This window comes from Camelus ferus, chromosome 1, assembly GCF_009834535.1.
Source record: "Camelus ferus isolate YT-003-E chromosome 1, BCGSAC_Cfer_1.0, whole genome shotgun sequence".
In the NCBI taxonomy this organism is placed as follows: Eukaryota; Metazoa; Chordata; class Mammalia; order Artiodactyla; family Camelidae; genus Camelus; species Camelus ferus.
In genome coordinates this window covers 42,707,518-42,722,291 of record NC_045696.1, presented here as the reverse complement: position 1 = coordinate 42,722,291, position 14,774 = coordinate 42,707,518, and the positions used below count along the sequence as shown (strand labels likewise).

The window sequence follows — 14,774 nt, the reverse complement described above, 5'->3', positions numbered from 1 at the left end:
TGTGAGCGCTGCAGGCAACTTTCATCTTTTTGAGCTTAAGCATCCTCATCTACATAAATGGGAAATAATTTCTTCTTCATAGATGTTGCATGGATAGAATAAATGAATTAATATACTCAGAACACCCAGGAAGATAGTAAGCATTCCCTCTACCTGTTTCTGAAAACAGATCGTAATCAAATTTCTCCACAAATGATAAGCAAATATGATTCTGTATTTATTTTTGTTTGCTGAGAGAAAAAAGAAGTAAATTCTTAAAGTTTACTTCTGAAACCCCAGAATTATTTTAAGTCTTCTTAGAAAAAGAAAATTGATCAAATGTGAGTCCCTAATACCTGAATAGAAGATTATACTATCCTTTTAAAAGTTAGAACTCATTAGAAACCACATTTCACACTTTTAGTTTTATTTTGCTCAATCCTGATAAAAAATAATGCTCTGTGAATTTGCCTTGAAACTTGCTGATTTTATGACACTGAGTTCCCTGAACACTGGAGTCATGGTCCTCTTTTCCTCTCACAAATGCAGAATGATGTCAGACCCAAAGTCTAACAAGTTGCCTTCAGATTTCAATTCCGAACAAACCAGGAATGTTGGGGAGAGCTGGCTGACTGCACCTGTGAAATGATCAACCTGCACTCCAATTTACCTCTCAGTCCCTTCTCCTTGGGCCCTACCAATCATCTGGCCCTTAATGGGTCTCTTTTGCTGTTTATCACTCTCTATCCCCATCAATTTTCATTGCTCTCTACAGCTTCTTTATCACTTTTTGTTGTCAAGAACATAACTACTTTTGGATCAGATGTTTGCCATAAATTCCTGAAATAGACATCTAGCCCATAAAGAATAGAAATGAATAGACTAGTTTTAAATGTCAAGAGTAGATAGTTCATCTCAGTAGGCGTGATTGTTAATACTTTCACATCTCTAGCTCAAAATTGAAATTTTTCCAGTGCCCCAGGCATAATTATTTTCCTCCAAATGACTTGGAAGCCAGTATTACAGCATCCACCTACACGTTATATTTGACCAAAACACTGACATCAAGCAGAATCACAAAAAGCTATTTATGTATGTTCCTTAGTGTTGGCAGCCTTGATATCTTAGGAAATATCATCTTATTCAGATGGAATAAAATTTGATAGCATTGGCAATTACTGACTTCTGCTTTAGATTAATGTCCACATGTGAAAAAAAAATGTGGGGTTTTGTGATTTGAAATGTAGAAAAAAATGGCAATGACACTGAAACTTTATATACCATATTTCAGCCGACAGCACAATTTAGGGTTGAGTTACACATCCTTAAAATAAAGGCTTCCAGTAGAAATGCTGACAGGCCCTTTACTTATGGGGAAGTATTTTCCTCTAAAATAACAGCAATATATTATATTTAAATGGATCCTTTTATAAAGCACTTAATCTTTATCTCTTAATCTGTATCTCTCCTTCCTTCACACATGTTATCTCTCATAAAAGTCAATAGCAAAACTATATATCTATTATTTATCTAGTTAGTTATTATGTATTTATTACATTTATGAGATTCCCCCATCATTTATTAGCCTCTGGGAACCTCTGCAAGTTCCAGAGCTTAAAAAACTAGGAAGATGGTCTGTGTCATTATGATTTGCAAGCTACTCTAGACATCATGAAAACAAGACATACTGCCTTCAGCCTTATTATCTTAGAAGTTCAACACATCTTTAAAATATACGTACAAGGAGATGTGTGACCAAGATGGTAGATTAGGAAAACTCTGAGCTCATCTCCTTCCACAGGGACACCAAAATTACAACTATTTAAAAAGCAACTATCTACGAGAACGGCCTGAAGAGTACCAGAAAAGATTCTCCACAACTAAAGACTAAAGAAGGAAACATAATGAGACTGCTGGGGGGGGGGGGGCGGTGAGACATATTATAGTCAAGACCCACACCCCTTGGTGGGTGACCCACAAATGGGAGGATAATCATAATTACAGACATTCTCCCTAAGGAGTGAGGGGACCAAGCCTCACATCAGTTCTCTCCAGCCTGGAGTCCTTCACTGGAAGCAAACCTCAGAACATCTGGCTTTGAAGGCCAGCAGAGCTTGTGAATAGGAAATTCAGAGGGCTGTAGGAAACAGAGGCTGCCCTTAAAGGGCACGAGTATATCTCACACACTCTGAGTTCCCAAACACAGGCAGTAATTTGAAAAAATCATGGGTTAGACCCACTTGCTGGTCTTGGAGAGCCCACTGGAGAGCAAGGAGGCAACTGGGAAAACCCCTGGAGACACAGACACAGGAGGCAGCCATTTGGGGGAGCTCATTCTATCAGGAGAAAACTCATGCTGACAAGCATCATTTTGGAATCCTTCCTCTAGCCTGCTAGTGCCAAGGGCTTACCCACCCACCATCAATGGGTTATTAGAGCCGGGATTCCCCCTAGTCCTATAGGATATGGCCCCACCCACCTATGGGATGGCACAACCCCTGGGCTCTCTGGGCTCTGAAGCTGGCTCCCCAAGGCCCTGGCCACAACCTCCAGTGGAATAGCTGCCACCAAACGAGGCAGGACTTTGCAGCCAACGGGGATGGGGACCAGCAATTAGTAGCACACCTACAGTAGCTGGACCCACCAAAATGAAAGGGCCTGCTCAGACCACATAAGGATCACCTGGAGAGTATGTAACTCTGGTGATCAGAGGGGAGTGTGCTGCTGGGGCCCATGAAACATAACCTCCATAAGGCCACTTCTAAACTGAGAAATGTAACAGACCTACCTAATGCATAGAAATAAACACAAAGAATTAGGCAAAATGAGGAAAACAGAGGAAGATGTCCCAATGAAGGAACAGAACATAACCTCAGAAAAAGAATTAAAGGAAGAGAAAATAAGCAATCTATGTGATAAAGAGTTCAAGGTAATGATCATAAAGGTGCTTGAGAGATGAATGGATAAATACAGTGAGAATTTCAACAGAGTTAGAAAATATAAAGAAGAACCAAACAGAGCTGAAGAATATAATAACTGAAATAAAAAGTACAACACTAGAAGGAATCAACAAATTAGATGATACAGAGGAAAGATCTAGGAGTGAAATAGGAGAGAGAGTAGTTCATCCAAGTTGAACAGAAAAAAAAAAGAAAAGAGAATTTTAAAAAATGAGGGAAGTTTAAGAGATGTCTGGGGCAACCTCAAACATACTAACAATCCCATTATGGGAGTCCAGAAGGAGAAGAGAGAGAAAAAGGGGCAGAGAACTTATTTGAAGAAGTAATAGCTGAAAACATTTCTAACCTGGGAAAGGAAACAGATATCCAAGTCCAGGAAGCACAGAGAGTTCCCAACAAGAGGAACCCAAAAAGGACCACAACAAAACACACTGTATTTAAAATGGCAAAAAAAGCAAGAATGGTTCAATATCTGCAAATAAATCAAATTAAATATAAAGAGAGACTCTTAAAAGCAGCAAGAGAAAAGTGACCAGTTATGTACAAGAGAACTCCCGTAAGTCTATCAGCTGACTTCTGTGGAAAATTGGCAGGCCGGAAGGGAAGAGCACAATATATTCTAAGTGATAAAATGAAATAACCTACAACCCAGAATATTCTACCTGGCAAGGCTGTCATTCAGACTTAAAAGAGAGATAAAGAGATTTACAGAGACGCCAAAGCCAAAGAAGAATTCAGCCCCACTAAATCGGCTTTACAGGATTTGTTAAAGGGAATTTTATAAGTGGAAATGAAAGATCATAACTAGAAATATGGAAATTACAAAAGGAAAAATCTCATTGGTAAAGGCAAGCAAACTACATTAAAGTTAGTAGAACAACCACTTACAAAGCTAATGGGAAAGTTAAAAGATAAAAGAAGTAAAGCCATCTATATCCACAACAGTAGTTAAGGGATACACAAAATAATGTGAATTTGATACCAAAAAATATTAAACATGAGGGAGGAGATATGCAAGTTTGTTAGAATGCAGTCAACCTTAAGAGATCATCAACTTAAAATAATCACTTATATACACAGGTTGCTCTATCTAAACCTAAAAGTAACCACAAACAAAAATCCTATAAAAAATACATACACAAAAAAGAGATATGAATGAAAACATAACACTAAATATATTTATCAAATCACAAGAGAGCAAAAGAAGAAAGGAACAACAACAAAAAACTACAAAAACAACCAGAAAACAGTTAACAAAACATCAATAAGTACATGCACATCAACAAGCAATAAGTACATATACATCAATAATTATTTTAAATGTAAATAGACTAAATCTCCAATCAAAAGACAGAGTGGCTAAATGGATACAAAAATGAGACCCATATACACTGCCTATAAGATACTCACTTCAGATCTAAAGACACACACAGACTGGGAATGAGGGGATGGAAAGGGATCTCATGCAAATGGAAACAAAGTAAAGCTGGAGTGGCAATACTTACATCAGACAATATAGACTTTAAAACAAAGACTGTAACAAGAGACAAAGAAGGACGTTATATAATGATAAAAGGATCAATCCAACAAGAAGTTATAACAATTGAAAATACATAAGCACTCTGAATATAGAAACCTAAATACATAAGCATATATTAAGAAACATACAGGGAGAAATTGACAGTAACACAATAATATAGGGGACTTAAACACTCTAGTTACATTAACATACAAAAAATCCAGACATCCAGGCAGAAAATAATTAAGGAAACACTGACCTTAAATGACACCTTACACCAGAGGGCTTAATAGAAATATAGAGAACATTTCATCTAAAAGTAGCTGAAAACACTATTTTGAAGTGCCCATGGAACATTCTCCAGGATAGATCACATGCTAGGCCACAAAACAAGTCTCAATAAATTTAAGATTGGAATCATATCAAGAACATTTTCTGATCACAACACTATGAGACTAGAAATCAACTATAAGGAAAAAACTGCAAAAAGCACAAATACATGGAGGCTGAACTATGTGCTACCAAGCAACCAGTGGGTCACTAAAGAAATCAAAGAGGAGATCAAAAAACTCCTGGAGAAAAGTGAAAATGGAAACATAATGATCCAAAATCTACAGGACATAGCAAAAGCAGTTCTAAGAGGAGAATTTATAGCAATACAAGCTAAATTCAGGAAACAAGAGCATTTTCAAATAAACTATCTGAACTTATATGTAAAAGAACTAGAAAAGAAAAACAAACAAAACCTGAAGTTAATTGAAGAAAATAAATCATAAAGATCAGTGAAAATAAATAGAGACTAAAAACAATAGAAAAGTTCAATAAAACTAAGAGCTGGTTCTTTGAAAAGATCAACAAATTGATAAGCCTATAGCCAGATTCATCAGAAAAAAAGAGAGAGAGAGGGCCCAAATAAATAAAGCCACAAATAAAAGAGCAGGAATTACACCTAACACTATAGAAATACAAAGGATCATGAGAGATTACTATTAACAATTACATGACAAGAAAATGGACAACCAAGAAGAAATGGAAAAATTCCTAGAAATATAGTTTCTTCCTAGGCTGAATCAGGAAGAAACAGAAAATATAAGCAGACCAATTACCAGTAATGAAATTGAATCAGTAATCTAAAAAACTCCCTATAAACAAAAGTCCAGGCTTTACAAGTGATTTCTACCAACCATTTAAAGAAGGGTTAAAACTCCTTCTCAAATTATTCAAAAAAATTGAAGAGGAAGGAATGTTTCTAACCTCCTTCTATGAAGCCAGCATCACCCTGATATCAAAAGCAGACAAGACACCACAAAAAAAAAAAAAAAAACCTGTAAGCCAATATCAAAGATGAATACAGATTCAAAAATCCTCAACAAAAATTAGCAAACTAAATTCAACAATACATTACAAGGATCATATACCATGATGAAGTGGAATTTATCCCAGGGGAGCAAGAATGGTTCAATATCTGCAAATAAATCAATGTGATACATGACATTAACAAATTCAGAATAAAAAGGATATAACTATCTCAAAAGATCCAGAAAAAAACTTTTGACAAAATTCAACATAAATTTATAATAAAAACTTTCAACAAAGTGGGTATATAGGGAACATATTTCAACATAAAGTTCACAGATAACAAACCTAAAGCCAACATCATACTCAAAAATGAAATGAGGAAAGCATTTCCTCTAAGATCAGGAACAAGACAAGGATACTGAATGGCACCACTTTCATTCAACATAGTATTGAAAGTCCTAGCCATAGTAATCAGACAAGAAAAAGAAATACAAGGAATCCAAATTGAAAAGGAAAGAATAGAACTGTCACTGTTCACGGAAGATATATATGTAGAAAATCCTAAAGACACTATCAGAAACTATCAGAACTATAAGTTAATTCAGTAAAGTTGTAGGATACAAAATTAATAAATAGAAATCTGTGGCATTTCTACACACTAACAACAAGCTATCAGAAAGAAAATTTAAGAAAACAATCCCATTTACAACTGCATCAGAAAGAATAAAGTATCTAGAAAGAAGTCTAACCAAAGAGGTAAAAACTTTTACTCAGAAAAATATAAGGCATTGATAAAGAAATTTAGGATGACACAACAAATGGAAAGATAGACTACGCTCATGGATTGGAAGAAGTAATATTGTTAAAGTGACCGTACTACCCAAAGCAATCTACAGATTCAATGCAATCCATACCATAATAACAATGTCATTTTCCACAGAAAAAGAATGAATGATTCTAAAATTTATATAGAAACACAAAAAACTTCAATTAGCCAAAACAATCTTATAAAGAAGAATGAAGTTGGAGGAATTACACTGTCTGATTTCAAACTATATAAGAAAGCTACAATACTATGGTACACAAAAACACACAAAAACGGACACATGGATCAATGGAACAGAGCAGACAGCCCAGAAACAAACCCACCCTTACATGGTCAAATAATCTATGACAAAGGAGTCAAGAATATACAATGGGGAAAAGACATACCCTTCAATAAATGATGTTGAGAAAACTGGAGAGCTACATGCAAAACAATCAAACTGGACTACTTTCTCATACCATATACAAAAATAAACTCAAAATGGATTAAAGATTTAAATACAAAACCTGAAACCATAAAACTCTAAGAAGAAAATATAGATGGTATGCTCTTTGAATACTCATCTTAATAATATTTGAGAGGATGTTTCCTCAGGCAGGGGAAACAAAAGCAAAAATAAACAATGAGACAACATAAAACTAAAGAGCTTTTGCATAGTAAAGGAAACTGTCAACAAAATGAAAAGGCAGCCTACTGAAAAGGAGAAGATATTTGCAAATCATGTATCTGGTAAGGGGTTAACATCCAAAATATACAAAGAACCCATATAACTTAATGTCAAAAAACCAAACAACCCAGTTAAAAAATGAACAGAGGCTCTGAATAGACATTTTTCAAAAGAAGACATACAGATGGCCAACAGACACATGAGAAGATGCCCAATGTCATTAATCATTAGGAGAATGCAAATCAAAACCACAGTGAGATATTACTTTACACCTGCCAGCATGGCTATCATCAAAAAGAACAACAAATAACAAGTGTTGCCAAAGATGTGAAGAAAAGGAGCCCTTGTGCACTGTTGGTGGGAATGTAAATTGGTGCAGTCACTATGGAAAACAGTTTGGAGCTTCTTCAAAAAATTAAAAATGGAATTGCCATACTCCCCAGTATTTTCACCTTTGGGTATTTACCTGAAGAAAATGAAAACACCAATTCAAAAAGATATATGCTTATGTATGTGGAATCTAAAATACAAAACAACAAACATACAAAACATAATTAAAACAGACTCATTGATACAGAGAATAAACAGGGATTGCCAGAAGGGAGGTAGGTGGGGGAGTGAGCAAAGTAGGTAAAGGGGACTAAGAGGTACACACTTTTAGTTGTAGAATAAATAAGCCACAGGGATGTAATATACAGCATAAGGAATATGGTCAACATTATGCTAATAACTCTGGGACAGACGGTTACTAGACTTACCGTGGTGATCATTTTGCGATGTATGCAAATGTCAAATCGTCATGTAGTACACCTGACACTAACATAACATTGTATGTCAGCTATATCTCAATAAAAGAAAAAAATATATATATAGGATATATAAGGTACATTCATCTGAAAAGAAATACCTAGACTGACATAGCTCAGAATCACTTCAAATATTAGAAAGATAAAGCAGAAGCAATAATATCTAATCAAAGGTGTTTGACAGTTTGTTTTTATTTTTTATATTTTGTGTTGTGAAGCGTTGTTACATAGTAGAGGTTGGTATAAATGGGATGCTATGGAGAAGGTTGCATTAATAATTTATTTAACTTTATACATCATTTTTCTCAAACAAATTTACATTGCATCACCATTATGTGCTCAGCATTGTGCATAGGTATTAAACTCCGGTCAATCTGAACCTTGAGCTCAACTCTCTAGTAGGTTCAATAGCCAGAAAGAACACTCAGCTCTAAAACATTTGGTAATACATTTAAATTTAGAGCTTATTGTCTAAGAATGTTGTTTTCTTCAAATGAAACATTTTGATACCAACAGATTATATCAATAGATTATATCGATAGATTACATGGTTTACAATTTTAAAACTTAAAAGATGAATCTAGATACTCCCTTTTATGCTTAGTTCTCAATGGGTCTGCTCTCATCTGAGTTCACTTCAGTCTCTTCCTGGTTCTCTCGTTGAGAAAGCACTGGATTCAGGATATACAGAGATTGGAACAGCAAGATTTTAGCCATTTTGACCTTGAGAGTCAAAAATGTTTATAATTCCAATCTGTACACCTTTATACCAAAGTAGTGAATGGCCTCGGGTTAGCTCTGAACCTAGTGAGTCAGCATCCTGATGCCTTAGGAGGGAAGTAACCTCCTTCCAACTGATAAGTACGTTTTAAATTGTTTTGAGATGTTGGAATGAAAAACTGTTTCATAAACACAAAGAAAGCGCACAGTGTAAAAATTCGCTCCGGTTCCCTCCGTCTTTATCGGTAGAGCTCATTTGTCACAACCTGTGGTACCTTGGCTTTTTTATTGCTGTCCTTACACTCAGTTGAGAAAAATTTGTTCAGTGCCTCTATTGCCGAGTGCTAAACCAATCAGTGTCTACTAAAATAAGCCTGGCAAAATTTCCTGTTCTGACCGCTAGCCCATCAAGACCCAAGTGCTGCTCCCCAGGAGCAGAGAGCCAAAGCACTAAATTACCATACACTGGAACGTTCTTATCAATTCCCTGGTTCAACTGTTTCAGCTTCAGTACAAAGAAACTCCTCCCATGCAAGACTGAGAAATGTATTTGCAAGTAAACCTAGCTCAAAACACTGGTAGGAAAATACACGTTTGTTATTCAGATGGTGGAAAGAAAGATAAGGGGAGCAATTACGTTATGTAAAATGAAATAATCTTTAGGAAAACGTGCTCATTTATTCCCCCACTGGATCATGTTTCTAACAAGGTTCACAGGCAAAGATATACTTTAATATCTAAAGTTGTGTGCATGTATACAAAGCATTTTTCTTATTTGTTAGTGATTTGTTGGAACAATACCCCAAGGGCCATACCCCAAGGGCCAGTTTGTAATTATCTCTGAGGTTCTATGACTTTCAGAATAATTTTATACATAGTAACATTAAACACTTTTAGAGGACTTAAAATATATTAAAATACAAAGAGGTAGATATGATCCTTGCACCCTTATCCTTACCCATACTTAAAATTGGTCTTGATTAACAGGAATTTTCAGTTCATGATCAGAAAGAATTTTCAGACATACACTTACCGTATTTTCTTCTAACACAGCATGTGCTTTCAGCTCTCATTACCAAATCTGATTTATGAAGTCTGCAAGTATGGTGAAGTGTGTTGATGTTAGAAGAGAGATTTACATTTCTTCTTTTCTTCTTTTTCTTCCCTTCTGGAATTTAGTTCTTTCACTTTATCAGCGTCAATCATTCAGTCACCTCTTTGACAAGGAACTTGAAAGAAGATGACAGTACCAGAGTAGAAGATGCTGGATCAAAAAAAGAGGCAAGTTTTATGAATATTTCCTGCAATTGCAGATGTATATTTAAAAATAGAACGCCATTAATTATTGCAAGACTATTTAAGCATTTGCATTTTATTTTTGGACCAAAAAAAAAAAAAAATGAAGTCAAAGGCAAGGTGGGAAGAAAGAAGGTCAAGCCTGGTAAAGAAGGGCAGGGTGGTCGTGGGATTTTTATCACCTAAGGGACCTTATTTTGCACAACAGGTAGGCCAAGGGGAATTTTATCCCATTATCTGACAAGTGTAGGCAGCTTTGCATTTCAGGCCCCTACAGTGGTCCTGGCAGGTCTCCTGCTATTCCCCTGTTATTTTTGCAAGTAATACTGCCAAGGATGCTATTACTCTGGTTTATAATAGTTGATCGCTGCTGTGAAATTCCAGCTGTAGATAAAATGGATTCTTTGAAACAACCAACAAAAAAGGAGTGAAGAGGTCCAACAGCCCTCATACCTACTTGCTCTTGGACAAACTTTGCAAAATGCTCCACTTCAGAAAAAACATTAAGTGTTTCTGAATTTCCATTTCTATTAGAGCTGGTTGGTGATTACCCAGCTCCTGGTGTTGAAACTGAGAGCCTGTTTCCTGCTGTTTACGGGAATGCTAACTATTTCTGTGGAATGTAGGTCTCCTTTGCCTGCCCTTTGAGATGGGATTCCAAACAAAATGCTCACTCACTCATGTGTATTGATTATAAAAGTTTGGCAGCTTAAAGCAAAAGAAGACGTATATGAGGAGGAGTATCAACTTGTTAACCTGAGGTTGAGTAGAGAAAGCTCTCGCTTCCTTACCATATGTGTGGGGTGACATTCCTCACTGTGTTACCAGAGAATCGGTTCTTATCTCACGCAGGAAAGAATTCAAGAGTGGGTAAAGTGAAAGCAAGGTTACTCAGAGAGATACACATTCCACAGACAGAATGCAGTGTGTCTCAGAAGGGATAGAGGCCCTGGGGTGTGTGGGTGGTTAGTTTTTATGGGCTGGGTAATTTCATATGCCAAGTGGAGGGATTATTCCAACTGTTTTGGAGAAGGGGTGGGGATTTCCAGGAATTGGGCCCCACCTACTTTTTGGCCTTAGTGGTCAGCCTGGGAACTGTTGCTGCCTGTGGGTGTGTCATTTAGCATGCTAGTGTATTGCAGTGAGTCTATAATGAGGCTCAAGGTCTACTGGAAGTCAAATCTCCCACCATCTTGGGTCTAGCTGGTTCTAACCAGTTATGTCTTATCCTCAATGTCTACATAATTCTTGTAATGGTTGTGCTCGGCCCCCTTCCTTCCTGTCTCATTTATACCAAAGCACTTTTTAATCTCTTCACTGCCTCACTGCCAGATCGCATTTGACCCATCAGCTCCATCTGGAACATGTCTATCATTTTACTTACCATACAGTGTTTTATTGGTAAGTATTGGTATTTACTTATCTGTCTGCTCTGTAAGAATATGAGATCAAGGCCAGAAGGGACTATACCAATCTTGCTCATCATTTTATTGCTATCACCATACAGAAGACCAGGCAGATGGTAGTATTTAATTAGTTTTTACCTTACAAATGAATATTGAGTTATCTTTGTTAACATGGTTGTCTTTGTTATGTACCATTGTAATAGAGCAACTAAGATTGTAAGAAAAATATGTTCTCCACAATGCACAATCAAACAGTGGTTCAAAAAGTTCATTGAACTAGGCATTCATGAATCTGAAATTCCACTTGTGGGGTTAAAATTCAGTATCCTTCATTCAGCGGAAACTACAGTTGCAAAGCTAATAGACGGAGTTTGAAGAAGATTTTATTAATCATGACATTCGGTTAGAGCAAGCCTCTGCTGAAACCAAAGTAAATAAATTACAGGCATGGCTAATAAGGTCAGGGAGCTGCTAGGACCAAAATCCTGGGAATGTCCTCTAAATCTCCAAATTACTTTAAACCAGCTTAAGTAACCTCTTTATAAATGGATAGTCATCTATGAATAGTTACTCCAGAATAGATGTTCCCCTTTCCCCTCTGGGAACACAGCTGTGAATTATCTCTTGTCTTTTCATACCCTCACCTGTAGAACTCAAGGCCTCGCTATTCCTTATACAACAGTGTATGTGAAATGGTTAAAGGGTAAACATCCAAGTTGTTGCAGCCAGCAAGGAGTATTACATATTATTACACTGCAAGGTCAATAGATAGCCTGTTGTTTTAAATGTTATTTAAATTATTTCTCTCCAGAGAACATTTTTAGCCACCTGTCCTTTTCCCAAAGAAGCAGAATTTAACACATCTCACTGCCTCCACATGGTGAGAAAACAAAGACAATGAAGCTATGGTCAGAAAGGACAAGAATTAAACAGAATTTCATAAGAACTATACAAGCAAAGTTAGTGTAAGGAAGTTGTTCTCAGTGTAAGGTCCTCAGACCCACAACATTAACCTCACCAGGGAACTCGATAGAAATGCAAATCCCTGGGCCTCACTCCAAGTCCCCTGAATCAGAAAGTCTGTGGGTGGGGCCCATCAGTCTTTAGTTGAACAAGCCACCCAAGCGATTTTAATGCATGCTGAAGCTTGGACATCTTCATCTAAGGTGACAGGTAGACCCAGGCATTTCTTTCAACATCACCTCATTTAGTTCATGAGGATTCCATTAAAATCAGAACTTAGTGGAACTGCAAATATATTAATGACCCTGATATAAAAAAAGTGTCCATGTTTGTGCAGCTGTGTGTAAAAATTACACACGAACACACACAGCAGGAATAGAATGTTAAAGGAACTCACACTAACAGATGTCAGTTGTACATTCTAATTGTATTATATTATTGTAAATTGTTATGATCTATAACAGTATCTACAATAATAAAGACAGTAACCAATAGCCCACAAACCAACTTGAAATTTATGGACATTTCACAGATGAAGTGTAAGGTCGTGGAAGTCAATGGACAGGGTAAGAGCAAAAAGTGATTCAATAAACAGAAATTGGAAATACGGTTTTCCATATAGCAATGAAATGGAATTAAAAGCCTATCTCATACCAGCAACAAAAATCAATGCCAAGCAGACTGAGACTTTAAAATGTAAAAAGCAAAACTTAAAAAAAAAATTTAAAGGAATATTTTTATTGACTTTGGTATAAAAAAAATTTATTTACAAGGCACAAACATCACTAACCTGAAAAAAGTTGAACATTATATGTTTATTAATAAATTCCATTAATTAAAACATTTTTAAATTGTAGTATTTTCAGAAATGTTGTGTCAATTTCTGACTACAGGTCAATATCACTTATGAACATAGGTGCAAAAAATCCTCAACAAAATATTAGCAAACAGAATCCAACACACACAAAAACGATTATATAATTAAAATATGTATTTTCAAAGGAAAAAAGAAAACTCAAGCCACACTCAAAGATATTTATAATACATACAACTGACAAAGGATTAGTATCAAGAACATAAAAAGAATTCCTAAAAAAATCTTTAAAAAAAATAAAAACATGGGCAAAACAAACAAAGTCCTGTTGGCCAAATATGAAGACGTAATCTCAGTTAATTAGGGAAGTATAAATCAAGACCACAATAAGGTACCGTTTTCCCCTCCTTGTTCAATTGGCTAGAACTATTATGTGTTGAAGAAGAAATAGATTAAGAAGATCTCTTTACACATTGCAAATATAAATATGATGGTTACAAGTTGTCTTAAAAACAAATTAAGATTACCGTTACAAGCTAAATAATGATAAACTACGGTTCCATATTTTCACTCCTGGGAAAATATTCAGGAATATCTTACATATGAGCACCAGGGCACAACAAGCGTGTTCACTGCAGCACTAACTGTAATTACTAAAAACTGGAAACAATATAAATTCCCACCAGGAGGAAGATTAATGACTAGCACGCAGCAGTGTAACACAAGTGAATGTGGTAGCTTGAAATAGCATGGGGAGGTTTTAGTTAATGTAAAACTGAAAGAACAAAAAGTCCCAAAAGACGACAACAGTATGACACCCTTTTTATGAAGTTTAATAACAAGTAAAACTAACAATATATTCTAGTGGAGGAACACAGAGTTTGTGTGAATTATTGATTTGTTTTATGCATTCATTTGAATGCTCATTATGTTATTATATTATTTAAAAATCAAAAGAAATAATATAGACAATGTATGCAAGAAAGTTAATAATGGTTAATGAACTAAAAATTCTGACTAAACTAACTGCAATTCTGAAGTACTTAAATTAAAAAAAATAAACAAGAGAGTAGAAAAGAGAAAAGGAAAGATGCAGGAGGAAGGGGAGGAAGAAAGGAGGGAGTGAGGAAGGAAGGACATCTGTCAGGGAGGCTGGCAGCCTGGGTGTATACTGAATGTACATAGTGTATTATTTTTGTGGTTTCATAGTCATTTCCATTCTTGATGAGTTGCTGCTCACTATCCCGGTGTAGGAATGGTTTCTAGGAATACTCCTATTACCTCCAGTACTGATTTCTTACACCTTGACATACTGCTATATGAATGTTTCCCCAGTGCCCTGCACCAGAAGCAAGTGATGAGTAGGGAAGAAAGAATATTTGAAAGGTAATGTGTCAGAAGCCAGTTTATGGAAAATTCTTCCAGTCATCAGAAATGTAAAATTATAAGCTGAGGATTCAATTTGCACTAATACCTAGTCAAACTGGGAGTTCCATCTGTCAGGAAGATATTTAATAAT

The 14,774-nt window shown here is 35.9% G+C and overlaps 1 protein-coding gene across 31 annotated transcripts in view; it reads right to left on the bottom strand.

Moving 5' to 3' along the window:
* LOC106730093 (endogenous retrovirus group PABLB member 1 Env polyprotein-like) overlaps positions 1-14,774 on the bottom strand; it is a 637,472-nt gene that overhangs the window by 480,375 nt on the left and 142,323 nt on the right. For all 31 annotated transcript variants that reach the window (XR_004319394.1, XR_004319430.1, XM_032478125.1 and 28 more), the window contains one exon: positions 9,810-10,040. The gene's annotated coding sequence lies outside the window, so the exon portion shown is untranslated. The remainder of the gene's footprint in view (positions 1-9,809; positions 10,041-14,774) is intronic.